This window comes from Phodopus roborovskii, unplaced genomic scaffold (assembly GCF_943737965.1).
Source record: "Phodopus roborovskii unplaced genomic scaffold, PHOROB, whole genome shotgun sequence".
Classification (NCBI taxonomy): domain Eukaryota; kingdom Metazoa; phylum Chordata; class Mammalia; order Rodentia; family Cricetidae; genus Phodopus; species Phodopus roborovskii.
In genome coordinates, this window is record NW_026125739.1 from 1388160 (window position 1) to 1415747 (window position 27588).

General features: G+C 43.5%; 1 pseudogene; it reads right to left on the minus strand.

Annotated features, from left to right (window-relative positions):
- Positions 1–819: 819 nt before the first annotated feature.
- Positions 820–22413, minus strand: LOC127217569 (sodium- and chloride-dependent transporter XTRP3B-like; annotated as a pseudogene).
- Positions 22414–27588: the final 5175 nt, after the last annotated feature.

Genomic DNA, 27588 nt, shown 5'->3' on the forward strand with positions numbered 1-27588 from the left:
CCAACCATGCCCAACCTTAATTCACAACCTAACCCTAATGTTAACACTAATGCTAATCCTAACCATAATCCTAGCACTAATTCTAATACTAACCCTACCCTAAACCTAACTCTAACCCTAGTACTAACTCAAACACTAAACAGAAAGCTCATTCTAACATAACCCTAAGCCTAACAATAACACTAACACTATCCCTAACTCTAACACTAAAGCTAGCCATAACCCTAACCATAACCTAAACCTAACCCTAACATGAACCCTAACCCTAACCCTAATCTAACTATAACTTAACCCTAAGCCAAACACTAACACTATCTCAAACCCTAAATCTCACACTATCACCAACCTTAACGCTAACCCTATCCAATCCCTTATTTGAACCCTCAACCTTACCCTAACACTAACCTTAACCATAACACTAACCCTAACACTAACACTAACCCTAAACCTAAGCATAACCTAACCCTAACCTAACCCTAATCCAATCCATAACACTAACCCTAACCCTAACTCAAAACATACTACTAACACAAACACTAAACAGAACACCCCACCTAACAGGGAACTGGATTTGATCAGGGTTCTTGGAAACCCTAATTCTGGTGGATATTCAGAGTATCTGTGCCTGGAGGCTGAGTCCTTGACCAGATAAAACATAGAAGAGAGGAAATGGAAATAAGTGGTTGGATACAGGCAAACCGAAGAAGCAGGAGATCACTGAAATCTGAGAGCAAAGCATCTAGAAGGAATGCACCTATGATTTTCTTAGTATAACACTACAGCTTATCTGCCCCCTGTAGATCAGGATCTGGGGTCTCCTTACCTCTTTAGCCCATACATGTAGCACACAGCTATGGTCTCCACCAGCACGATGAACAGCAGGGACAGCATGGCTGCATAGTCATTGAAGATGTCAAACAAGTAGTTCCCAGTATCCATGATGAACACCATGCCAATGGCACATCTGATGGGACACACCAGACCTAAAGCACAAGACTACTGTTGATCTTTCTACCTCCCGCCCACCCATGTTATATTCCCACAGGAGCCACAGTTCCCGAGGTGTGCTTTGGAGGGTAGGTTTGCCCACATGAACTGTAGGAGCTGCTCTGTAGAGAATGTCAGTTCAGGGGAAAAAGCAGTTGGGAGCATTGCCTATATTTGGGCTGCAGAGGCCCAATCTCAGGGAGGATGCCAAGTGCTGAGTAAAGGGGGTATAGCCTCCAGTTGGTGGTGAGAACATGAAGACCAGTTGGAGCCTTGTTTTACCCATCCTGGATATGGAGTTACGGAATTATCAGAGGTGGAATTGGCTGGTAACTGAGTCCTTGTAACCCCTGCTTGGGTAGAACGATAGTGATGTTAGTTAAGTACGCACAGGAAAAGATAGTTCCTTTGCTAACAGTCTCACAGTTGAAATGCATGAAGAAAGTGGGTATGTGACCTTACAGTGATGTGTCGGACAGGAACAGGGACTGACAACTGCTGCTAATTGCAGCATAGTGCACCTCACTGACAGGTTTTGACTGCTAACAGCAGTCTCAGATTATCCTTTCTGCTGACTTTCAGAACACAGACTAAAACTAGTAGAATTAGAAATCAGAAAAAGGTGGTCTGGTTGTGTGCTTATTTCCTGGGAGCTCCTTCTGCTTTGGGAACATGTCATATGCTCGCCTTAGGAAATGGGCATTTATCCTTTGATTAAAACAAAAATCTTTGTAGGATCTCAAGGCCTGGAGACCGTTGAGTGCAGGCTGGGTAGACATAACCTTTTCCCAAGGATAGGCTGACTGCATAGTTTCCCTGGAATGTGGGGAGTTCTTAGTCCAGCTCTGGATCTGAGTATCACACTGTAGCAGGAGCACAGCTACACCCCTGCAGCCTTTCTGGAGTTGTCTTAGAAGCACATGGGCCCTTATTAGCCCGCTCCACTGATTATCTTGCATTTCGCCACCCAACCATGCCCCGCCTCCACTGCCTGGTGTCCTGACCTGAAATGGCCTCCTTTGGCAGGTAGCTGGAGATGACCTTGCTGTCCGTCAGAGGGTTGAGGATGGCCGTTCCTGTCCGTAACATGTTCCCCATACCCAGCATCAGCAGCATGAAGAAGTAGAGAACTGATCACAACTGGGACACATCCATGTTTTAATGGCCTCAGTGTAGATGATGAAGGCCAGGCCCGTGCCCTGGATAGCCTGCAGATGACAAAATGATACTAGTTACCAGTCTTTTAATATGTTAAATGTTGGGAGTTTGAATCGGGCTAGTGTTTCCTTCAGCCCAGGTCCCAAAGCTCACCTGGACTGAGTAAAATATACATAAAATGTGAAAAAACTTCCTGTCGGTACAGAACCCTGCATTCTTCTTCCTGCCCAAACTTACATTTTAGATAAAAATATTGCAAAATCAAAATAATTTTTGGATCTTTGTTTCCAGGACTGAGGAAATGTGGTAGGTATCCACATGCCTGTGTTGATGACCTGATGTGGAAGCTGAGCCTATTGTTTTGTTTTTTAATTAATTTATATTTTATGTATGAACACTCTGCATACATACCTGCATGCCAGAAGAGGGCATCATATTATATTATGGATAGTTGTGAGCCACCATGTGGCTGCTGGGAATTGAAATCGGAACCTCTGAGACATCTCTCCATCCCCAAGCCTTGTAGTATTGCTTAAAGTCTAATCCCTTTTGACACCAGTAAGGGGTCCTGATGGGCAAGTTTAGCTAACCACAGGACTACTAGAAATTAAGCCACAGGAAGGTAAAGTATCCATGAGAAAGAATGACAAGCATCTAGAACATCACTCTTCAAGGATGGCATATGTTTGTCAGATTCAGAAGTGCTATGATGGTTTAGCCTTTGGTTTTGATGTTCTGAGACAGGGTTTCTCTGTGTAACAGCCATAGCTGTCCTGGATCTCACTCAGTAGACCAGGCTGTCCTCTAACTCAGAGATAAACCTGCCTCTCCCTCTCAAGTGTCTGGATTAAAGGCATGTGCCACAACTGGACAGTTCTTCACTGAAAGTGACTGCATTCATACCAGGTCTTTATGGGGGTCACTAAAGTAAAGTGAGGCTTAAAGGGTGGAATCCTATTCTAATAAGACAACAGACAGTGATATCCCTGATCCTGGAAGCAAACAAATCAATATGAGAATAAGTATCTGTTGGTGTAGCCATCCAATCTCTGAAGTTTTGCTATAGTAACCTGACTGACTAATATACAGATCAGCTTAGTGGCATAACAAAGGTGCTGATTACAAGTTTTAAATAACAAAATATATTAAAAACGTATTATGTGTGTCATTCTTACTAATATTGCAGAGTTTTTGAAAGTGAGGTGTAACACGAAAAAATAAAAACCCAGAGACAGATATTGGGGTTCAAGCTGAGAGATCAGAGAAGCAAAGCAGCCAAGTAGGTTGTTCTTACTTCTACCCAGCCTGAAGCCATCCTGCCTTCAATATGGCTGGAGACTAAAATGTCCCAGACTGATTATCTGCTCCTATCTTATTTATATAGCTCAAGTGCTAGGATCACCTTTGTATAAGCTGTTTCTCTTTTAAACTGGATCAATTTCACGTAGCTCAGTGTGACCTTGAACTAACAAAGATCCATCTGCCTGTCTCCTCAATCCTGGGATTAAAGGTGTGTATCACCACTGCCTGACCTCTATGGCTTCTGGCTAGCTTTATATTCTGAACCCGCAGGCAAGCTTTAATATATAACCACAGTGAGGGGAACTTTTTTCACCCAGTTGGGATTTACCCAGTGTCTTCCTAAGAGGCTGGCCACTCAGAATAATTAAACATTGGACTAGTTCCAGGTCAACATCCAAAGCCACAGAGAAATCCTGTCTTAAAAACAAGTGAACAAACAAACAAAAATTGGCCTTGAGATAGTGAGCCTGAGTACATTGTCTCTTGCAAATTAAAATTAAAGGTGCAGCATTTATTAACTATTTCAGAGTGAGAGACATGGTAATGCACACCTTTAATCCCAGCTCTCAAAGTGTACAGAGGCAGGCTAATCAAGGCCAGCATGGTCTACAGAGCAGATTTCAGGACAGAGTTACACAGAGAAACCTTGAAACCCTGTCTCCAAAACCAACAAACTTCAGGAGAGTGAGGAAATAAGGAAAGGTGAGAGAAACCCTCTAGAGTGGAAAGGGTTTGCAAGAGGAAAAAACTGTTGAATTTTCTTGTTCAATCTTTTAATAGCACAATGGCAGAAGGTAGACAGAGACTATCTGTTGAGACTGATTAATTCTCTGGGCTATCATGACCACACCCACCATGTGCATGTCCTCCTGACCCAACCAGGGAGACACCAAGACAGTTCATACACTGCCCACTCATCTAGGGGTAGTACAAGACCTTGTAGGTCCATCTGTGGCTCCAGTTTTATTACTAACCTTGCATCTGTTATTAATTATTAGCTGATTTTGCTGCCTTAAGAGTTTGCAGGTGTCTCAAGTACTGTTAATTAGACCGAGTTGTTTTCTCACATTTACATGACCAACTTGTAGCTTTTCCGGGGCAGATAGTTAACTATCACAGCCACCTAGGTGGACTCTTGTTAGGAAAAGCAAATCTTTACACCTGTAATTTAGGTATAATTAGCTTTATTACATGCAATAATACTTAAAAGAACAATAATGTGTTACCTGAGTCCCTCAAGGACTTTGGAAATGACAGCCTACCCGATGACACTCAGATCCTTACCCCTTTTATCTGTTTATCTCATATCTCATAAGCTTTCTTATTCATCTTAGTGTTCCAGACTTTGCTATCTTAACCCTTAATCTTCATTTTAACACTAGTCTCTGTTCTCACTACAACATATGTGGCAAACTTACTGCCTTCATAGATCTAATTCCTACCTTACATGAGCCAGTCTTTCTAACAGGGTTAAGGGTAACAGTCATCTAGAGTAGTCTCTCATTCTCCTGCCTGTGGTCACTATTGTAATAGGTATGTCTAAAGTGTTAAAAAAGAAGACAATTAGTCATATATGTAAATAGAAATGGACATCACTGAAGAGGAGATAGTGTTATAAATGACAAGGAGGAATTGTTGAAATAGTCAATTGAGTGTTAAATATTAGATTTGATGCTACTGAAGAGAAATAGTGAACTGGGAGATGCATACTCAGTTGTAGCTAAGAGACAGGAAGATTAAATATATAACAGCACAAATAGAAATTAATACAACTAACCTGAAAAGGTGAATCAAAACAATAAATAGTCTAATATACAAATTTTAAGATAAGAAGTTCCAGTTGAGGCAGTACAGAGGAGAAGCAGCATTTAAGGGAACAGATTTTGAGTTTTCCCAATTTTTAAGAAACATGGTCCATAGGTCAGAAAACCTGTCACTCAGGTCTAGATTGAATAAATAAATCTACATCTACACCACGGAGACAGCCAAAGACAAAGGGAAGATCATGGCAGCATTCAAGACATAATTGCTTGCTAACAAAAGATGAAAGAATTTCAACAATGGAAGGGAAGAAGCAAATACAGTGTTGCGGGGAAATAAGTATTAACCTGATTTTTTTTTTTTTAACTTGGGAGTCAAATACAGATATTTACATATGAACTAAACATGTACATATTTATTATTGAGAAAAAATGATGTCTCTAAAGGAAGATATTTTAAGGGAGGACCCACAAATTCTAAAGGCTGTAATGCAAAAAGGAATGGAAAATAAAATGGCAAACATGTAGGTGAGTATAAATTGCATATGGTAAAAAAAAAAGGTCCATCTTGTGGTCTATAAATTGGATATGGATTATCCTTGTCCTCTTTGGTAAGTCAAATGTTGTCTAACTTACGATTTTAAGTTTGCATGGAAAATTTTCAAGGCTAGGTGGGTAAAGGCTCCTTCTACCAATCCTAACAACCTGACTTTGATTCCCTGGGGTCCTGGGAGGGAGAGGCTCAAGTCTTCAACTTGTCCCTTGACTTCCACCCATGCTTTGTGGAACATGTGCATACCCCCCTCCCCCATAAGTTTAATAAATCTAAATTCAAAATGAGAAACAGTGAAGGAGGGGAGTATAAATGGAAGGAAGGGAAGTCTCAAAGTCCAAAAGCAAAATTGGAAGTCTTGGAGAGAACAGTGAGCAAGAGCAGAAGATTGTGAAGTGAAGGCCTGTGAAGTGAAGCATTGCGTTTCAATGGCTTGGACGGAGGCTGTGGTACGTGGACCTGAACCACCACAAGAGAGTGTTGCCTTCCCGATGAAATAACCTGGACTGTCTTCACAGATTAAACAAAGTCTCTAAATCCTGTCTAATTTAACAAAAAATCAACCAACCAGAGCTATAGGTCTTCTCTAGTCCCTATTCTTGGAGAATATTTTCTAAATATCATCTCTAAGAATGTATTTAAATATAAAAATGGTACAAATAGACCCACTCTTCATTCCATTTCCATTGTTGTTGGAGTCTTTGTGTAGTGAAGAAAAGGAAATAAGTTATAAACATTTAAAAGAACGATATCATTGGCCAGGGTAGTGAATGTCTTTGTTCTCACCACTTGAAAGATGGAGGCAGAAGTATCATGAGTTCAAGACCAGACTATGAGATCCTTTTCAAAATGAAAATAATAATAAAAGAGTCAGGAAGACAGAGTGTGGGTAGAGGAAGGAATGCTCCAATGAAATGGGATGAGAAAGCAAGCAAATGTTGTTATCCTAATATCTGACAAAATAGACTTCAAATTAACAGTAGAGAGAATAGAAAGAATGGCATTCCATTGTAGTTAAGCGAACAATTAACCAAGAAGACACTCTTATCCAAGACATATATGCACCAAACGCCAGTGTATCCAATTTCATAAAAAGTGTACTAAAATTAAAGACACAGATTAACAACTATTAATAGTAGATGATCTGAATACCACACTAGCTTCAATTGATAGGTCATCTGGACAAAGAGTAAACAAAGAAACATCAGAATTAAATGCTATCACACATCAAATGGCTTCAACATTTCTATATGACTATCATGGCAGGCAGACAGCAGGCAGGCAGGCACAATGCTGTGGCACTAGATAGCATCTTGACCCAGAAGCATTTAGCAGACAACAAACAGTGAATGGCATGCATTTGGAAACCTCAAAGTGACACACCTCTTTCAATAAGGCTAAAATCTCCTTCAGGCAGTTCCACCAGCTGGAGCCAAGCATTCAATATGTGAGCATATGGGGCTTTCCTCATTCTAACTACTGTAATATGAATATGTTTTGCTTGTTCTGACTTTTTTATGGAAACTACTGTGTGAGTTACTTTTCTTATCAGTGTGAACAAGATCACCTCCAAAACAACTGAAGGGAGGAAGATAGATATACTTGTCCTCACAGATTGGAAGGGTTCACAGTTCGTGGTTGCTTGGGCCCTACACTCTTGGACAGAAAATGTCTTTGGAGCATTTGATCTGTTTCCTGACATCAAATGAGAGGGAAGGAATACAGAATGCATGAGAATGGCCCCCAGAGTCTCATATATTTGAATGCTTGGTATCCAGTTGGTGGAATTTTTTGTGAAGAATTGGGAGATGTGGCCTTGTGGGAGGAGGTATGTCACTGGGGTGGACATACATACACACACACACACACACACACACACACACACACACACACACACACACTGAGGTTCAAAGTCCCTTGCCATTCCCAGTTAGTGCTCCCCCCCCCATTGTGTCTGTGGCTCAATATGGAAACTTTGGCTATTGCTCCTCTGACATGCCTGCCTGCCTGCTTGCTACTATGCTCCCTACCATTATAATCATAGACTCTAACTTTCTGGCACTATGAGTCTCAATGAATTAATTTATAAATTGCCTCGTTCATGGTGTCTCTTCACAGCAAAATTAAGACACAACAAATATGGAAATTCATAAGATTTCATTGTGACTTCTAACCAGATTTACATAAGACCTTTTTCTTTTGCAGTAAAAATAAGTGACAGAAATGAGAGGAAAGGTGCTATTTAAGAGAAACAGAAAATAAGCAATCTAATAAAAATAGTCTAAGATATCCATGGGAAAAAAATTTGGTAGGATGATATGAAATGCCTAATGTGAAGAGCATAGTAAAAAAAAAAAAAAAAAAAAAAAAAACTTTTAGACAAGTAAAAATAGCTTAGTCAAGAACTCCACTACACCCAAAGCTCCACCTGATAACCAGAACCTAGTGGAATCACTTACTTAAGATAACCTGATATACAACTACAACTCTGCAACATCGTCCTAACAGCATTTAAGCAGAGGGCATGGGCAATGCAGTTTTCTGTGCATCTTCAGGATCATCGTGACACTGGAGAGACACCACCTTGTTCTGCCCTGTGGCTGGAGAGTCTCCCCCAAAACCCTGACACTCAAACCAGAATATCATGAGACAGGACTGGTATCTTCATCTAAGATATGTTGCATAGGTGAGCAGCCTTGGGGAGATAGGAGTATACTTGGGAATGTAGAATGTGAATTTTGTGTGATGACCTTCAGCATAATAAAATATACCACTTGATAGACCAACTACATATCTCTACGTTCTTGCTTGGAATACCTAAGTGAATGAGAGGAAACTCTTTAATCAAAAGACTCAAGTCAAGTGATATTAACATAGTTCTAATAAAAATCTCTTGAAAAATCCCTTAAGGAATTTCACACCCAATGAAACTTGTGAAAGTGATGCTAAATTTAAAGTAAAAATAAACAAAAGCCCCCATCAAACAGAGATAATTACATGGAAAATATGAGTGATTTGAATGACAAATCTTTTTTAAAGTCTTTAGTAAGAGGGATGAGTATATGTATGTGAAAATAAAAGCTATTACCCAGAATGAGTGAGATTACACTGACATTATTTAGAAATTTTCTCAAAATTAAGCTGTTGACTGAGAAAAGTAACTCCTAGGACCACTGCTAAATAAAAGATAACACTTAGCATTATGTTCCTGCCTATTTTTGAGTAGGGCAATGTTGGGAAGGTAACTTAGGAATATTTGACTTTCATCTTGAGCTTTTTCTTTAAATCTCCCAGGGTGGCCTCATATTAAACTCCTCCTGCCTCAACCAACTACAGGAATCATGGGAGTACAATTCAATGAGGGCCATGAATGAACATGAACACACACACACACACACAAACACACACACACACACCTCCAAATGATAAGTTTGTAGCATTTATTTGTGCTGTGATTGTGACTGTGTATGTTACCTTACCCTTTGCCTTTTCCAAGTTTTTGTAATTTCAAAAAGAGACAAGGAAAAGGAGGAAAGCTTTCCAATGAAAAGAATTTCTAGTAGCACCTGGGAGTCCAGGTCTCTGGTCACTATTGCAGGGGAAACAATCCAGTTCCCTGTCTTCATGGACCGTGTGGAGAGAGGCAGTCCCCACCCTTTCCAGGCCTCTTACCATGTTCAGCTCTGACTCCAAACTGCAGTTTCTAATGTGTGGGAACACTTCACTGTACTTGCTTGGATAGGTGGATGCCAGGTAGTCCTTCACCTACTCCAGGTTGCTGGCTGTCAGAAAGCCATCTTCTAGGTCAAAAGAATTTGTCAGCAGCAGAATCACCCTGCAGAGCAGATCATCTTGACATTTACAACTAAAAGGCCATTGGCCCTAACAACTCTGATAATCTAGATGAGTAGAGGGACCCTGGATTAATAACCTTTTGTAAGGAAGGGCAGCTATGAATGTCTGAAGGCCTGTGCAGAAACTTGAGATCTGAGCAGAGCTGAGGACAAGAACCCTGACCCTACAGTGAGGCTGTTTAAGATCTGTGCAAGTGATACCTGATGAAACTGTATAGGGCGGCAGAAATTAACATTGTACTTAAATATGGCTTGTGCCACTGAGTACCCATTAACCTTAGAATCACTTAAATTTAAATTCTTATCACTATACAAGTTATTTGAACATACATTAATTTCAGTCCTAGTGGAGAGATGGCTACTCATGTAAGTGATCTCCCTATTAGACATACTAGCATCTGTTTTGAGGGAAGCCAAAGACAGTAGACTAGAGAGGTATTGCTTACACTTGAGATGGGGAGTGGGACTGAAGACACTGGCTTTTTTTTGTTTTTGTTTTTTCCCCCATATGCCCCTTTCTGCTAAGTGCAATGCCTACCTTAAACATCCCGTTCCCTGCAAGGCAGGCCTTCCCTTTCTGGTCCCTCAGTTTCTAATGCTGTTAGAAGGCAGCAATTAGCAAGTGGAGTAAAGAGAACTGACCCTCACATTGCAGACCTCAATACTGGAGTCTTTAGTCTACTCCTTGAACTCTGGGAACCCAGTCCTTCCCAGTCTCCCTTCCAGCACGGAGCTTTGGAGCCTTGCCTTCCCACTTGGGGCACAAGACTCTGGGGGGACAGCTTAGACTCACTTGTTTAAGCAGTTTTGATAGTTGAAGGTGGCCTTGAAGCCATATATGGAGGAGGTCACGATGCTGGAAAATATGGCAGTGGTACTGTTAATGATGGACACGATGGCATGCTTCTGGCAGTTGTTGGAGGGGGTCATTGTAGCTGGCAAAAGGCAATCAGGCCACCTAAGCCCAGTGAGAAGATCTGCATGGCTGCATTGATCCAAGTCTTGGGTTTGGCTAGTTCCTCAATCTAGAAGGCCAATAGGGATAGGACTGAGGAACCCAGGGTTCCAAGACTCCCCCACCCAGGAGAAGTAGGCCCAGGTAGGGGGAAAACTACCTCCCTACTTCTCCAGCTCTCCAGACCTGGCCTATGCACAGTATATTTCTACAGGTGGACTGTACCACTAAACCACATTGAAGTTACCCAAGTCTCCCAAGGACATGTAAGAGTAAAAAAGCACTGCTAAACATTGTCAAAGCACTATTAATGTGTGTTTAATTCACTGTTAATGTTAGTGTGAAACTTTTAATGTTTACTGTTTGCTTAAATAAACTAATATGTTAAGAGCCAGGAGTGAGCCAGACATTGGTAGCATACACCTTTAATCCCAACACTTGGGAGGCAGAGGCAGGCAAATCTGAGTTTGAGGCCAGCCTGGTCTACAAGAGCAAGTTCCAGGACAGGCTCCAAAGCAATAGAGAAACCCCATCTTGAAAAATCGAGAGAGAGAGAGAGAGAGAGAGAGAGAGAGAGAGAGAGAGAGAGAGAGAGAGAGCGCACCAGGAGTGATTTAATCCCTGAATTTAAAGATACTAGACCATTAACAGATCCCCCTCATTCTCTTCAATGGAGACAGCCAACAAACCATCCAGATTGCTGTCATGCTAGCTCACCTGCAGTATACACTCTAAGGAAGCCTTGAGAAAACTATAGTGTCTCAAAACTACTTGCATCCAAAGTGTATCACTAATCTAAAAGGCACTATTTAAGCCTTAAGTGTTTTAAGCAGCATTCAGTGAACAGTCTTCCATTACAACCTTGGCTAAATGTTAACAGCCAGCCAATTTTAAATATGTGGTGTGGGGGGTGTCTTTTCCTTGTTGGCCAAGAAGGTGGCCCGTTGGGACTAGAGAGATGGCTCAGAAGTTAAGAGCATTGACTACTCTTCCAGAAGACCTGGGTTCAATCCCTAGCACCCACATGGAAGTTCACAACTGTAATTCCAGTTCTAGGGGATCCAACACCCTCACACAAACAAACATGCAGGCAAAATATCAGTACACACACACAAAAAAAAACAATCATTAAAAAATTGTACTCCTCTTTTTGGGGGGAGGCAGCCTGTTTTTGGTGCAAACACGGTATTTCAATTGATCAGTAACTGTTGTGATTGATGCAAACACATTCTTTCTGTGGCTGTATAAGCAGGTGCTTGGCTTAGTTTTTGAGTTAGCTGTGTTGCTCTTGGGTTACACAACATTATATATCATAAAAGTTTCCTCTTGTATGAAGTTTTCTTGCCTATTGTTCTACAGCTATTTCCTCCCAATGAAACTTTTCTTCCTGTGGGGGGGTGTGGCTTGTTAAGATTCAGGAAGTTAGCTGGATAGTGGTGGCACACTCTTAATCTCAGCACTTGAGAGGCAGAGGCAAGTGGATCTCTATGAGCTCAAAACCAGCCTGGTTTACAGAGTGAGTTCTAGGACACCCATAGTCAAATAAAGAAACCCTGTCTCAAAACAAACAAGCAAAAACAAAAAAAAAATTAGGAAGTTAATGAAAACACAAGATTCATAAGGCCACTTCCTAAGTTTATTTAATTGGAACACCTACTATAGATAAGAGACAGGTAGTGCAGCATGCTCTGGGTATGTAACTTTTATGTGTCATTGCTTATGCTGGGGTGCACTTTCCTGTTATACAGTTGCCTTTGAATTATCCATGGCCTTGTAAATAATGCAATAAACTTCATTGGTTTGGACAGACTTATTTCTTTGTTGTGTTGTTGGTTCAGTTTTTCCTGAAAAGCATATTCAACATCTGCTTCATCATTAATAGAGTGTGTTCACAGGGGAATCAGGAAGCAGAGATTGTGGAAGTGACAGGAAGAGTCATAAGGAAAGGTAATATAATCATCACCACCACCAAAGCATCAGCAGGTCAGGGCAGCAGAAGAGTTCCAAAGAGAGTAGGAGTCGGGAGCAGAGGTCTCCAAGACAGAAGATGTCTTGAAAAGACAGCAAAGGCTAGGAAGAGCTGAAGGCTACAAAATGCCTGTTGCTGGATAAATTCCAACAAACAAACAAACAAACACCTCACAAAACTAGAGGCAACGGGTTTAAGATGCCTCAGTCCCGAGAGCTGTCACATGAAGGGAGTCCATGGAAGGGCTTTCTAGACATCTATCTCCAGGGACACAATTTGCATAATGAATAATTGTCCTATTTCCCATTGAAGAACTTCGGCCTGGAGTGAGAAGGATAAGGAAGGGATCATTGCAACCTGGATGGTAAGGAAAATGGTACACATGAGGGAAATGACTGGAGTGGCATCTGTGGTCATCAGCTCAGTAGAGTGGGTGAGAGCTGAAGCAGGAAGGGCAGAAGGGAGGAACTGGTATCAGTCATTAGGGATAGTGAGAGTATAGCAGGGAATGAACAGTGCATAGAGAATCACCTATCTGAGGATGGGTCCATGTTCATAAGGCATACACAGCCCTTGGCCCAGCCTTGAGCTCACACCATCCTCTTTGGTTACTTACAGCTTTTTCTTTTTTGTACTATGACTCCCCCACCCCACCCCACCCCAGCCATACCAAAAGGGAACAAAGTGGGTAGTAGCACCCTCAGGAATTCTTCCTGTACCTTGCGTGTGAACATGTATACCAGGCCATTGGTGGCTCCGTGGAGTGTGAGACCCTGAATCAGGTAGATGATGAGCAAAAAGTAGGGCATCAATGCAGTGAAATAGACAACCTGTGGGAACCCACGTGTGAAGTCAGCCTGAGCTTGTAAGAAATAGCTTTGCCAACAGCGTGCAAAAAGTCCACTCAAAACTATCAGTTTATCTTCATTGCAATGGAGATAATGTTTGTACAAAGTGTTTAATTTAAAATATGTGAAATTGACTCAATAATATAAGTGCTGTGGGATCTTAAAAATTGAGAGTAAAAGAAAACCCCATTCAAGGGAAGAACTTTATGGAGCCTAATGCTGCCCCAATCAGAGAAGAGCACAGATGACTTGGAGACAGAGCACACGGAACCTGCTCACATCAACACAGAAGATGGCACAATCTTTGGGTCAAATGTCTTAGGAGTTCGCCCACAGCTGGTAACATCTGGAAAAAGCACTAACATCCTTTTACAGGGTCTGAAGGTTTTCAGGATAAAAATGTGGTCATTTTTAATCAACTCTAATAAAAAAGTAAATATGGCCATTAGGCTATGAAGAGGGATTCTTACATATGACTGCTTGATTGCCACTGTCACCAAACATACAGAAACAAAAAGACCACTGGAACTTGTCAAGAAGGTCTGCCTAGAACTATGTTCAGTCTGGGACTGAGGCGTTGCTTGTTGTCAGTCCTTGTGCTGAAAGACATCTCAAAAACATCTGGCATAGTCCTCGCTATGTTTGCCTTTAAAAGTTCCCCCTTGGCCTCTGCTAATATATCCTGTCTACTATGGCATCTATTTCTCCGTGGCTGTTTGTAAATATTGTAGTTTATTATGGCACCATGCTACTCTTCTTTCTGTGCTGTAGTAAACCTTTTTAAACAAAGGTAATGAAGGGGAGGAAAGGGTTTATTTGGCATCATGGAAGTAAGCTGGTTGATGAAGACCATGGGAGGCCAGATCCTGGATCTGCTCCAGGGTAGCCAAGAGAATGCTTCAAAGTGGCAGGGGGCTTAGGAAAGATTCTTATCTGAGGGTTGCTAGACTTTTCTGTCTTAGGAGAAAGATATGCTTCCTGCTGGTAACCTAAGAAAAAAGCTAGTAACCTTCTCCTTACTCAGTCTCTTTTTCTTGACAATCTCTTTACATACATGTATCTCTTCCCTGCTGTTGCACAGTTTTATATTTAGTTACCTCTCTTTTCACGTGGTCACACATCTTTCTCTTACACACATCTCTCTCCTGCAAGTAAATAGTTTTATGTTTAGTTACCTCTCTTTTCAAATGGCTACACATCTTTTGACATACATCTCTCTTCTAAATCTCTATTCTATACAGCTTCATCTTCCCTGCCCCCCTCCCCCGCCCCAAGTCACACATCTCCAGCTGAGGTCCTGAGTGGAGATGCCCCAAGGTGGGAGTTTCCCTGGGTGTGGGGTGGGAGGGTTCTATGTGAGGGTCAGAATCCAGGGCCCTCTCTGCCCAAGCTCCATGGTAGCCCTCTGGGGGGAGCATTTCACCCAGTCGCAGGTCCAGCCCATGCACACCAGTGATGCCCAGAAACCCACAAGTCTGTAAGAGGAACTGAAGAGAGACCCACATACCGACAACACTGAGGTAGGGGCTGATGGTCCTCCAAGCACAGATGCTGCCCTCTCGCATGTGCTGCCCCACAGCCAGATCCAGGTACAAAAGCAGCATCCCCTCTAAAATGAGCATGACAATATAGGGGACCAGGAATCTCCCTGTGGGAAGCCAGAGCTGAGCATCAGGTCAGTGAGGAGAGATGAGATTTATGTCTCTGAACTGTGCTTCTATCACCTGCCTTTCCAGCAGCCTCTTCCGGCAACCCTTCTACACCCCCCCCCCGCCCCTACCTTTCCACTCAAACTCTATTCTTTCTGCCGTGGTTTCTTCTACCTTCCGTGTCCATCCCCAAGTCACCCTCTCACCAACTGTCTTCTGCTTATCCTACCAATCCAACTTTTCATCATCTTGTTCACCCACCATTCCTCTCCCGCCAATGAGTAATCTGTTCACCTGTCCATGGATGAGATACAGCCATCTCAGTTGTTTAAATCTTTAAATACTTCCATCCTGGCAGGGAAACTGCCCCTGGCCCCGGCTCCTTGGGCATCATTCTCCATGGCTGTGCTGGCCCAGCTTATGCAAGTAAAACCTTCTACCCTCTTTTAAAAAACCCTTTTGGGGAGGTTGGGAGGTCAGAAGAATAACTCCAAGAAGTTGGTTTTCTACTTCTACCTGTACGTGGGTTTTGGAGACTGAACTCAGGACACCAGGCTTTTGCGGTATCTTTATCTACTGGGTCATCACATTAATCTCTGTCTTCTCTCTCAGCGCTTAAGGCTAGACCACCAAGTTGCTAAATACTTTGAACTTCACTTCTGAGTACTCCTGACTGTCTTCCTACACCTCCGGTGGCATCTGTGTGATGTGGTGTCTGAAAGAGGCATTTTCTAAGCTCTGGTCACACCTGGTCTGTAGGTGGAGTGGAAAAGTCAACAAACCTGCTTCCTGCCCTGGATGCTTCACCTAGGTTGAGGAATTTTGGGTGCTTTAGAGTTGCCTGGACCATAGAATGTTCATCCGGGCCTGATATTTTCAGAGTGCTTAGTAGCTTAGAAAATACGTGGGTGGGTAAACTAGTTGGACCCCTCAGTACCCAAAGCTTCATACCACATCCTCCTGTGTGTCTGTTTTGAACAAGCACCTTCAGTGTAAAATTTCATTTTGGTACCATTGACTTAAAAAGAAAATCGTCAAATCCATAGGTTCCTAAAGATCTGTCTGTGAATGGAGCTGTAATCACCCTGCCAGTGCTAGACGGAAGTACAGAGGCAATCAGGAATACAAGGCTGCCCACCAAGTCTGTGGCATGGAGGCATGATCCAAGACTACTTTAGAATTTTCTCTTATTCACCCCAGCTCATGGCTCCTTGGCTGGGACCTCGGAAACTGCCACAGGATAAGGGCATACAAAAGCAAAAAGTCTGATGAGCATTATCCGGGATTGAGGGTGGCATGGCCTGGGAACTGGCTCCTTGGCATTAAGGAAAACAAGCATAGGCATACACAAACCCTAATAGTCACAAAACACCTCCATGGTACACAGGGGCTGCCTGTGTAGCAGGGGTGTTGATGGTCATCTATGGGACCAAGAACTGAACTTGCATGAAGACCCAACTGCAAAGAAAGCGAAAATGACCGCTTTAACCCTTCAGATTGGATGAGGCCTTAGACCAGCAGTCTTCTTGAGTTGTGTGTTTTATAGGGCCCCACGTGTCCTCCCCTTTTTCCCTCTGGTCCTGTTTTGATACCTGCCCTCATACCTTCCTGGCATTCCTCCCCACAATGTTTTCTGGGACCAAGAATCTACCATTTTAGGAAGCCAGCTGTGACTTCATTTGTCTACTTGTGTTGCTGTAATATTCCTGCAGTACTCCCCCAGCCCCACTCAGAGTCTGATGCCAGCTACCGTCAGGGGAAGGGGGTATGAGGGCTCTGGCTGCTTAATGTTGAGTCTGGGCTTGGGGGGGGGACTCTTGCAAGGCAGGCTTTTAGTGCCCTTCCACAGGGCTGCAGCCCCATAGTTTCAGGAACAGCCGAGGTCTTCTACTGGGTCCATTCAGAGCTCTAATCGTACCTTTCAATAGACCTTATATTTTTCCCGTTGGTATGGCTAAACTTGATTGTTAAATCGATTACATATGGAATCACCTAAAGCCGAAAGAACTGGGCCCAGCTGTGGGGACTTATCCTGATTGGATCACTTGAGTAGGGAAGACACACACAAAGTCAAGGCCATACCTTGTGGAACTTTATATGAAAGGATACGGAAGGAGGAAACTTGATGCCAAGTACTGATGAGGAGGAATTCCTTTGCTGCCATTAAGACCCTACTTCTGGCTCTAACAGATTCAAAAACATAGCCTTGTGGACTGAACAACTATAGGCTTTTGGCTTTTCTTCTTCTTCTTCTTCTTCTTCTTCTTCTTCTTCTTCTTCTTCTTCTTCTTCTTCTTCTTCTTCTTCTTCTACCTCTTCTTCTTCTGTTAGGAGATAGCCATTGCTAGAGTATCTGACTACACAAGACAGTCTTCATATGGTACATAGTGACCTACCATGACTACACTTTTGGTCTTGAATCACCATAAGTGGCTCATGTCTCATGAAATAATGCCTTTAATCTTTGCCTGTTGTTCTTTATCCTTTTCACAGTGTCTGGTGGTTATTCTGACTCAGGAAAAGGAGTGTTGGAGGATATTATGAGGCAAACATGGTTGGATCTGTAGTGCAATGGCTCAATTCCAACTCCAAAGCCGGTTTCTTAATGTGTTCAAATAGCACATGACAACTTACAGAAAAGATATTGCCCCGCTGTTAAAGAGAACCCAGAGGGTTATGCTGGACAGATGTTCTGTTGGATCCAGCAACCCCTGGCTGAACCCACAGTACCTGTTTTCCTTACAACCAGTAGAGAACTATCCAGGTGATTGTCATTGGGTCATACAATGGGAACAGAGATTGAAAAGGGTGATCCTTTTAGGGGCAGTGAGCCCCCATAATAAAGGAGGAAGTTATCCACCTTTCTATTGAGCTACCTGAGACCCTCCCTATCTAGAATTGTGGTGACAAATTACTTGAAAGGCTCCACCCACCATCACTTTGCATGTGGCTGCAAATGGAGGCAGATAATCTGGAAAACTCAATAGCTTCTGTTTTTCTTTTGCTTCTGCCAAGTAGAAGGCTCTGTGAACATAGGTGGTCATTAGAGTTCTCCCACAAAGCCTGATGTAGCTCACTGAGGAGGCAGCTGAGTAGGTGACTTTAGAAGAACCTTGGAAATCATTTTGTCTCATTTGCAATGAGATGGAAGAAAAAAGAGAAGTCTTGGGTCAGGATTGACCCTTTCTATCCACATTCCCACATCCATCTTGATGGACATCTCCAGCTTTTCAACGATCAGCAGCCAGGGTAGTCCCTGGAAGAGGCTGACCCACCTAACCATGACTCAGGTCCCTGCCATCTCCCAGTTTTCCTTTTTAGTCTCTTACTGCAATATTGCTACCTTGTGACTGGGCCACACGGAGTCAGGCTCCAGTCCCCTAAAGCTCCATTTGTACGCAAGACATTTAATGCCACCATTCCTCAAAATACTTGATTTGCCTCGAAGGTGGCAGAAACACAGCCAGGTGGATCTCTGTGAGTTCAAGTCCAGCCTGGTCTACACAGGGAGTTTCAGGACAGCCAGAGAAACTTGGTCTCAAAAGAAACAAAACAAAACCAAAGAGAAAACTAAACCCAAACCAAACAAAACAAAAATATTGATGTTCCATGAGTCACTTTCCATGTTAACCCATAAGCTCTTGAAGAGGTTCTGGAGCCACATTTACTGAGTTCATTGAGCACATGCTGTGTGTGTGACATGGACATCTCTGTTCCATCCTTTCATGATCACAGAATCTACAATTATTTCCCATGATCAGTAATTCACACAAGTTCACAGAGACAGACAGACTGATGCAAAATATGGAGCTAGCTAGATAGGTTCCATCCTGTGAGTCAACTGTCACACATGTTATGCAGTTATAAATAGCCAAGACTCTACTAGGATGAGCCTAGGGGACAATATTCATCATGGATAGCTTCTAAGAAGTCCAATGTTTAAGGCTCTATCTCCTTTTGGGACACATTAACCCACCAACTCAGAAACTCTCTAAAATTCAATTGAATAAATCTCAGAAAAACAACTAGAATTACCAGCCCATTATCAGCCTTGGCTGACAAGTAGGGTTACTCACATTCCTATTTCGTCCCCAGATGTGCAGGCTTTAGGGGAGACAACTCCAAGTTATGTAAACTCTGACTGGAACTTTGTTTTTCATATTGGCCAGCAAGGTTCCAGACATGTATTAGGTGTGTTCTGGTCCGTGATGTTTGCCTGGTTTTCAACAGGATCTGGCTATTTGTACCCATCCTATTCCCTATTGGATCACACTACCCAACCATGAGGCTAAGGATTTGAGGCTGCAACAAATTAACAACTGTTACACAGAAAACAATTGCAGGGAAGGTGGATCCTTAATAGGGAGAGGCATAAAGCATTCCAGGTGGGTATGTGGTTATCTAATTGGAAGGAAAAGTGATCATAAACCCACAAAACATCAAGAAAACATCAAGATAAAAGGCGCAGGTCTCTATCAATTGAAGCCAGCCAGGTCTACAGAGCTAGTTCCAGTAAGACCCTCCTGTCTCAAAATAAAACAGAAGTTAAAAAAGGGTTCATAGAACAAGTGCACATCTGCAAGGGCACCCTTGGAAACTAGCTAACAATATCTTCCCACCTCTGAAGATCCCCTGATCATAGAAACCGGGTCACACTGAGGAGGTAGTATCCCAGGTGGAAAAAAAGAACTATACATTACACCCCCTGTTAATTATGGGAAACAAAAGGCTGTAAGGAGAATCTGCAGGTGCTCAGAACACTGATGTCTGTCTTCAGAGCCCCATATTTTAACCCCTTCTTGTTCTTCTGACCCCACAACAGTGAATGGCTTCTGATGAACCTAATGTACCTCTCTGTTGCTTCTGGGAGCATCCCTGAAGGTGCTTCCTTTATGGACAACACTTAGAAGAAATTGTGACATGCTAGATAAGAAATGCAGGAGCCTGAAATAGCCTCTTAAACGTGGAGCAGCAAGAAACTAGTACACACAGCTCTAAAACCCACAATAGGACCAGCTCATAGCTGTAGAGACTTGCTATGCTTTTGTTTTTATTATCCGATATTCCACATTTCAGGGTTTTTAAAATCCTACCAGGTGTTCCTTACTTAAAGCCAGTAGACAAAAGAGATCCAAATGGGCAAGGACACAGTCTAGAGGGTCTCTTCTGACCGCCATGCATGACAAAAGAGACATGGGATATGCCTCCCAAGCCACAGTAATCTCTCCCTCCATCTCCCTCTCTCCCTCTCTCTCCCCCTCTCTGTCTCCCCTGCCCACCTCCTCCCCCCTCTCTCTTCTCATATTTTGGTTGAGAGAGTTTTCTTTGTATAGTCCAGGATGTTCTGGAACACTGTAGACCAGGCTGACCTCAAACTCAGAGATCTGCCTGTCTCTGCTTCCTAAATATTGGGATCACCCTGAGTGCTGGGACTAAAGGTATATAATGGGAGATGTCATTCTGTATATAAGTTTCTCATACTGGATAATGAATAAAACACTGTTGGCCAGTAGGAAAGGAAGATAGGAGAAACTAGGAGACAAGGAGGAAGGTGGAAGTAAGGAGAAGTCAAGATGAAAGACTGAAAGAACTGGACACCAGTGGGCTCTCTCTCTGGTAAGATAAGACCACGTGGAGATTAATAGAAATGGGTTAATACTTAACACAGAGCTAGATGAGAAGAAACTAGTACCTGGCCAAGAGCATTATATCAAATACAGAGTCTCAGTGTGTTATTTGGGGCTGGAGCAGTGGTGGGAAAAAACCTTACTCTTTACAAGTGTACGCTACCATGCCTGGCAATTATTTGCTCTTACAACTGGCTCTTTAGTAACCTGTGACTTTAATGAATTCCTAGTCTTATAAAACCCACCATTCAAAATAGTCTGAAGTAAGTATTCCCTTTGACCTATTTCCCTCATTCAAATTAATAATCCATAAGCAAACACCCTAAACACTCAAAGCAAATAATTTACCACGTGTAACCATAATAAGAGAATATGGACTACTTTCCCCTTTGTCACACAACTGGAGAGTGGGGGGGGAGGAGGTGTGCGCATATCACAATAGTCCAGCAAAACTAGGCAGAAAGAAGGGAAAAATATTCTACATCCAACTGAGGCAAACCAATATTGGAGATGCCAGCTACAAAGAGCAGCAGTACCCCAGAAAAGGCCCTATCTCCAGCTTCTCAACTCAGGCAGGCTGATGCTTCTTTGCCTACATCTGCCAATGATAACAGCTTGTTTAGCACCAGAACCTGTGCTGCTGAAAATTCACATGAGCTTCCCAGGTCTGTAATCTTAGTGCTGGAGGATCACGACTGGAAAAACTGGAAGTCTCCCTTACTTTCAAGGATTGATAGTTACTGCACTTGGAAAGCAAGCCTGGAGCTCATGAATGTTTAAGATTACAGCAGTCCTGCTGGATGTTGATGGCACAGGCCTTTAGTCCCAGCACTAGGGAGGCAGATGCAGGAAGATCTCTGCAAGTTCAAGGCCAGCCTGGTCTATGTAGCAAGTACAAGGATAGGCTCCAAAGGTACACAGAGAAACCCTATCTTGAAAAAAAAAATTTCCAGCAGCACGACCCTGACCCACAGCCCTCAGCTAAGTACTCTGGGCACTTTCTTCGACACATACCCACCTAACCGCCCAGCACACCAGGAACGTGGGGAGCCTAAGGAAGGTTATGTGTGTGTGTTTGTGTGTGTGTGTCTGTGTATTTGCAGGGTGTTAGGAACTAGATCCAGCTGACCCCTCCCCCTGCCCTGACAATGGGCGGGACTCTCATGGCCATGTCATCATTACATCAGGTTTATCTTGCATCAACAGCTTTACCTAGCTGCCTGAGGACTCAGTTACACATGTGCAAGCCCTGTGCATGCACAAGTACCCCCCCCTTTTAAAGCAAGATTCCCCCCAACACATCCCCCCTCTCTCTCCAGCTTTCGTTTGGCCACTAGCTACCCCCTCTTTTTCTCCCTTCTCTTAATAAACTACATGTTGGCAGAGTCTCATGTTTGTTTTTCTTAGGCATTAGTTGTGCAACAAATGAACAACATTGGTGCAGAAACCCAGGCAGGCTCTCTTTGAGGGTCACTGGCAGCTGTCTGCTGTATCTGATACTATTGGTCCGCCTCCATTCTCCTGGCCCCCTCTCCATTGGTGGAAATACCACCCCAAACCTGCTTCAATTAAGTAAGGTACCCTTTTAAATTTTATCCCATTTCATTAAGGTCGGGTACATTCCCCAGGGGTGGAAGACATACCACCCAGGGCGCTATATCTCTTCTGCTTTCAAACTGCTGAGTCCTTCCGGCCTCTGTTGGCCCTGGCAATGCTTTCGGGCTGATGAGCTTCGAATAACGCTCTGCCATTCTCCTTATGTGGCCACATTCTTGAGCTGATGAAGTATATGTACCTTTCTCTCTATCAGAATTTTCTCAAGTACAACATAGACTTGATTCTTATACCTCTAACCCTACTGCCTTTATAAAACAGTTTCAGTATATCACCCAATCATTTATAGCCTCACTTTTCAACAACCTACTACCTGAGCAATGTAGACGAGTTTGGGAGCAGGCTAAAGCGTATGCAGATGAAGTTCATCAAACTCTGGTGGTTCACCCTGCTGGGTTAGAGGCTATTCCAGACAATGAGCCTAACTGGGACTACAACACTCCAGGGGGAGTTCTGGCTAGAGACCAGTTTATGACATACCTCATGGCTGGTCTCCATAAGGCTGCAGTAAAGCCAATAAACTATGAAAAAAATTCTAGAGGTAGTTCAGGACAAAACAGAAAATCCCTCTCAGTTCCTAGACGGCCTTACACAGGCCTTTTTACAGCACTCTAGCCTAGACCCTGAGATGCAACAGGGCAGGCAACTCCTTATGACCCACTTTTTTTCAAAGAGCTACCCTGACATTAGGGATAAACTTAAAACCTTGGAGTTGGAACCCCTAACCCCACAGGCAGAATCCTTACAAGTGGCCTTTAAGGTCTACCATGGGAGAGATGACACAGCCCTTAAATACAAGTATCATATGATGGCGAAGGCTCTCAGATCGGCCTCAGACTATGCCTGGGGCCCCTCTGTGGCATGAGGACTACAGCATACATGCTTTAATTGTGGTCAGGAAGGACATTGGGCCCAAACGTGTCCTAATCCCTGTGTGCTACTCAAACCGTATCCAAGATGCCAAGAAGAGGGTCACTGGTCAATGGACTGTCCCCGTGCCACTCATGTCAGGAGGACATCAGATCCAGACCGCCCTCTAGCTGACTTCTTAGCCCTGGCCATGGGCGATGATGAGTGAAGGGGCCCGGGCTCTCCTGATCCGACCACTGTCATCTCTGACAGGGAGCCCCGGGTGAAAATTAAAGTATCAGGGCCATCCATCTCCTTCCTTTTGGACACTGGTGCCACATGCTCAGTCCTGAGGGAGTTTAGGGGACCAACTTCTCCTTCTTGGCTCCCTATTGTTAGGGTAGGGGACAGCCTTACCTATCTTCAGACCCCACCACTCAGTTGTATTTTTAGGGGAATTCCCCTCACTCATTCATTTCTAGTTATACCTACTTTTCTTGTGCCCTTACTGGGATGGGATCTTGTAGCCAAGATAGGAACCTCTATTTAATTTGCTTCCCCCATTCACCTAACCCCACACTTGTCAGTGGCTCCTATCCTCCTATCCACTCACCCTACAGCTTCTAATACTTCATTTCCTCTGCCAGCCTCTGAGGTAGACCCCCCAAGTCTGGGATACCAAAAACCATTCGGTGGCTAGACACCATTCTCCCATTGTCACTTAGCTACAGAAACTCTCGAGGTATATCCCTCAAAACCAGGACCCAGTCCCACTCAAGAGTCTTAGGGTCTTAAACCTATCATCTCTGACCTCCTAAGGAAAAAGTTACTTCATCCTTCTTCCTCTCCCTTCAACACCCCTATACTAGCAGTTAAAAAACCTAATGGCACCTATCGCCTGGTTCAGGACCTCCGACTCATTAACTCTGCAGTGGTCCCCCTCTATCCTGTGGTACCTAACTAATCCTTACATACTTCTTTCTACCATCCCCTCAGGGACTTCTCACTTCTCAGTTTTGGATCTCAAGGATGCCTTTTTCTCTATCCCTCTTGATACCAAGTCTCAAAATATCTTCGCTTTCACCTGGACTGACCCTGACACCTATGCCTCCACACAGCTCAACTGAAGTGTCCTGCCTCATGGATTCCAGGACAGACCACACCTATTTGGCCTAGCTTTGGCCTCAGACCTGCTCTCCCTGTCTCTCCCGAAATCTAAATTCAACAGCATGTAGACCATATTCTACTTTGCAGCCCGTCCTTAAAAGTTAGCAAGACTAACAAAAACCTCTGCCCTTCTAAATCTCCTGTCCAATAGGGTTATGGAGTCTCACCTTCCAAGGTTAAGTTGTCTACTCCCCAGGTCACCTACTTGGGATTAACCATAACCCCAACTCATAAAGCTATTACCCTAGACAGAAAAAAACTAATCCAGTCCCTTGCAGGTCCTTCCACGAAAGAGGAAATTTTGTGTTTTCTAGGAATAGCTGGCTTCTTACACTCCTGGATACCCACTTACTCTCTCCTTGCTAGCCCCCTATATGAGGCAGGTCTTGGTTCCCTTCACGAATCTCTCCTTAACCACATTACTTAGCCCTTCCAGGAACTCAATCAGGTTCTTCTCCAGGCCCCAGCTCTTCACCTTCCAGATCTAACTCGTCCTTTCTCTCTATATATAGCAGAAAAGGAAGGATACATGCTTGGAGTTCTAGGCCACCAGCTGGAACCTTCCTTTGCACCTGTAGCATATTTGTCAAAGAAACTCAATCTAACTGCCCAAGGATGGGCACCCTACATACGTGCTTTAGCAGCTGCTGAGCTCCTTATTCATGAGTCAAAAAAACTAACCTGCGGGCTGTGTATCACTGACTTTTCCCAACATAACCTGTCCTATCTCTTAACTTATAAAGCCTTACAAACTCTAATTCCTTCTAGAGTTCTTTCCCTCCAGGTGGCACTTCCAATCCTGTCCACCCCTCAATATCTCAAATCTCCTACCTCAACCTAGTTCTAACTATTCCCCAACTCATTCCTGCATTGAAACCCTAGAGGAACTACTACCCAAACCTACACACATATGCAGGGAACCCTAACTCAGGCCATCTATACCTGGTATACAGATGGCAGCTCCTTTTTGCATAAGGGGACCTGTAAAGCAGGCTATAGCATAATGTCAGATTCTGAGGTTGTAGAGGCACAGGTACTACCTGTCCATACTACTGACCAGCAGGCTGAATTAATAGCCCTAACCCGTGCCTTTCAATTAGCATAGGGACAAACCCTAAATGTTTATGCAGACTTGTCATATGCCTTTTACATCCTCCTGTCCCATGATGCTATCTGGAAAGAGTGGGGGTTGCTTACTACAAAAAGAGGATCCATAGCTAACTCAGGTTATAATATGGCCATTTTAAAGGCCTCCCACCTCCCCAAAGCTATAGGAATTATTCACGGCTGGTGCTGTTCTCATCAGACTGACAGCTCCATTATTTCTAAGGGAAACAACCAGGCTGATGGAGCAGCTAAAGCTGCAGCCCTCAGAAGCCCACAGTCACCACACCCACCACAGGGAGTCCTGACACTACAACCCATATCCTCATAGTCACCTCCTAATACTCGACAAATTCTGTCCTATTTACACCCAAATCTTTCATCCTAAAAGCAAGGTTCTTTCTTATTTTGTCAATGCTCACCTCCAGCCCACTCCTGAGGACTTAGAGTTCTTAAAAACTATCACTTCCTCTTGTAAAACCTGTCAGACATCAGATCCTAACTCAAGGTATTGTAGCTTCCCTTTTCCTGCCCACCAGGCCAGGGGCTCCCCCCCCCCAGGAACTGATTGGCAACTTGATTTACCAACATGCCTACAGTCAGATGGGTCAAATATCTCCTAGTATTAGTTGATACCTTCTTGGGGGGCGGGGGAGATGGAAGCTTTTCCAACTACTAACAAAAAGGTTCAGACACCCTTCTCAGGGAAATCATTCCATAGTTTGGAATCACAGCTTATATTCAGTGAGACAATGGCCCTGAGTTTACCTCTCAGATATCATAAATCTTATCTATAGCTCTAATCATCCCTTGGCATTTCCATATCCCCTATCACCCCCAGTCCTCGGGGAAGATAGAGCAAACTAACCGTTCTCTAAAATGTGTTCTTGTCAAAATGTCACAGGAACTTCACCTTGACTGGTTAAAGCCCAGGCCTCTGCGTCTATTCAGGCTTAGGGCCCTCCCCAAATGACCCCTTCTCCTCTCATCCTTTGAACTTATGTATGGGAGGCCAGTTCTAACACCTAGTCTCTCACGTGAAATGTCACCTCTCCCTGACCCCCTACTTAAACCCTTATTTCATCATCTCTGCTCCCTCCTATGGAACTTTACTGACCACCCCCAGCCTAGGCCTTGCACCAACTTCTGTACATCCCCAATTAACATTGTGGACCAGGTTCTTCTCTCTCCCCCAGACATTATCTCATGCTCCAAAATAATTGCTGACATTTCTATAGTATGTCTATACATGTTAAACTGTGGCCAAAGAACTGTTCCTTGAACATTCTGCATGAAAATCCGATGCTCTGAAGTAAAAATCACAGCAGTTACAAACCTCCTAGAGTGTGTTTGTGTCTGTCTGTCAAGGGGAAGCCAGTCCTGACCTGTTCATCCAAGTCTTGGTCTCTCTGTAGACCCATTGCCCACTGAAAGGTCTGAGGCAGCTGGTGCCTGAACAGGTACCCTGGGACCTCTGACCTGTAACTCTTTCTTTCTTTTCAAGGAGTGGATAGGCGCTCACCAAGGGAACTGCAGTCCAGCCAGTGAAGATAGGCTGGTTAAGGGTGAGTAATCTGCGAAGTTAAGGTGAGAAGCCTGGGCTCAAAGGAACAGAAAATGTTCATATCAGTCTTGAAATAGGTGCTAGCGGAAAAAGGGTTAATAGTGTCTGATGCCACTGCAAAAGAGTTTTACTTAAACAATTAGTATGGGAAAATGTTAATACTCTATGTAAAGATTTAACCAGGCCCATAAGGAATACAGGGTCAATACAGGATTACATAAAAGTATGTGCAGATGCCTCTCATGCTATAGTGCAAGGGATGGCTTATGCAGCCCCTATGCAAGGGAAGAAACTCTCTGCTTTTGTGAAACAGATATATGGGGGAGGCTATGGTAAGAATCCTGCCCCCACTGTTTTTTTAATTTTGGAGAATCAGGTCATAATAAGGGAGGACAGGGTGGAAATCCTAAAAAGATTCCTGGCATTTGCCAAAGATGTAAAAAGGGAAGGCATTGGAGGGATGAGTGTTGTTCCAAGTTCGCCAAAAATGGGACTCAAATTGAAGGAAGTCCTCAGGAGGAATCAAAAACCTAGTAAAGGGGCAGACTCTAAGCCCCCACCCCCAGAAATAGAGGAACAGAATGGATGGGAAAGAGGGTAAAAAGAAAAGAAAAAGAAAAAAAAAGAG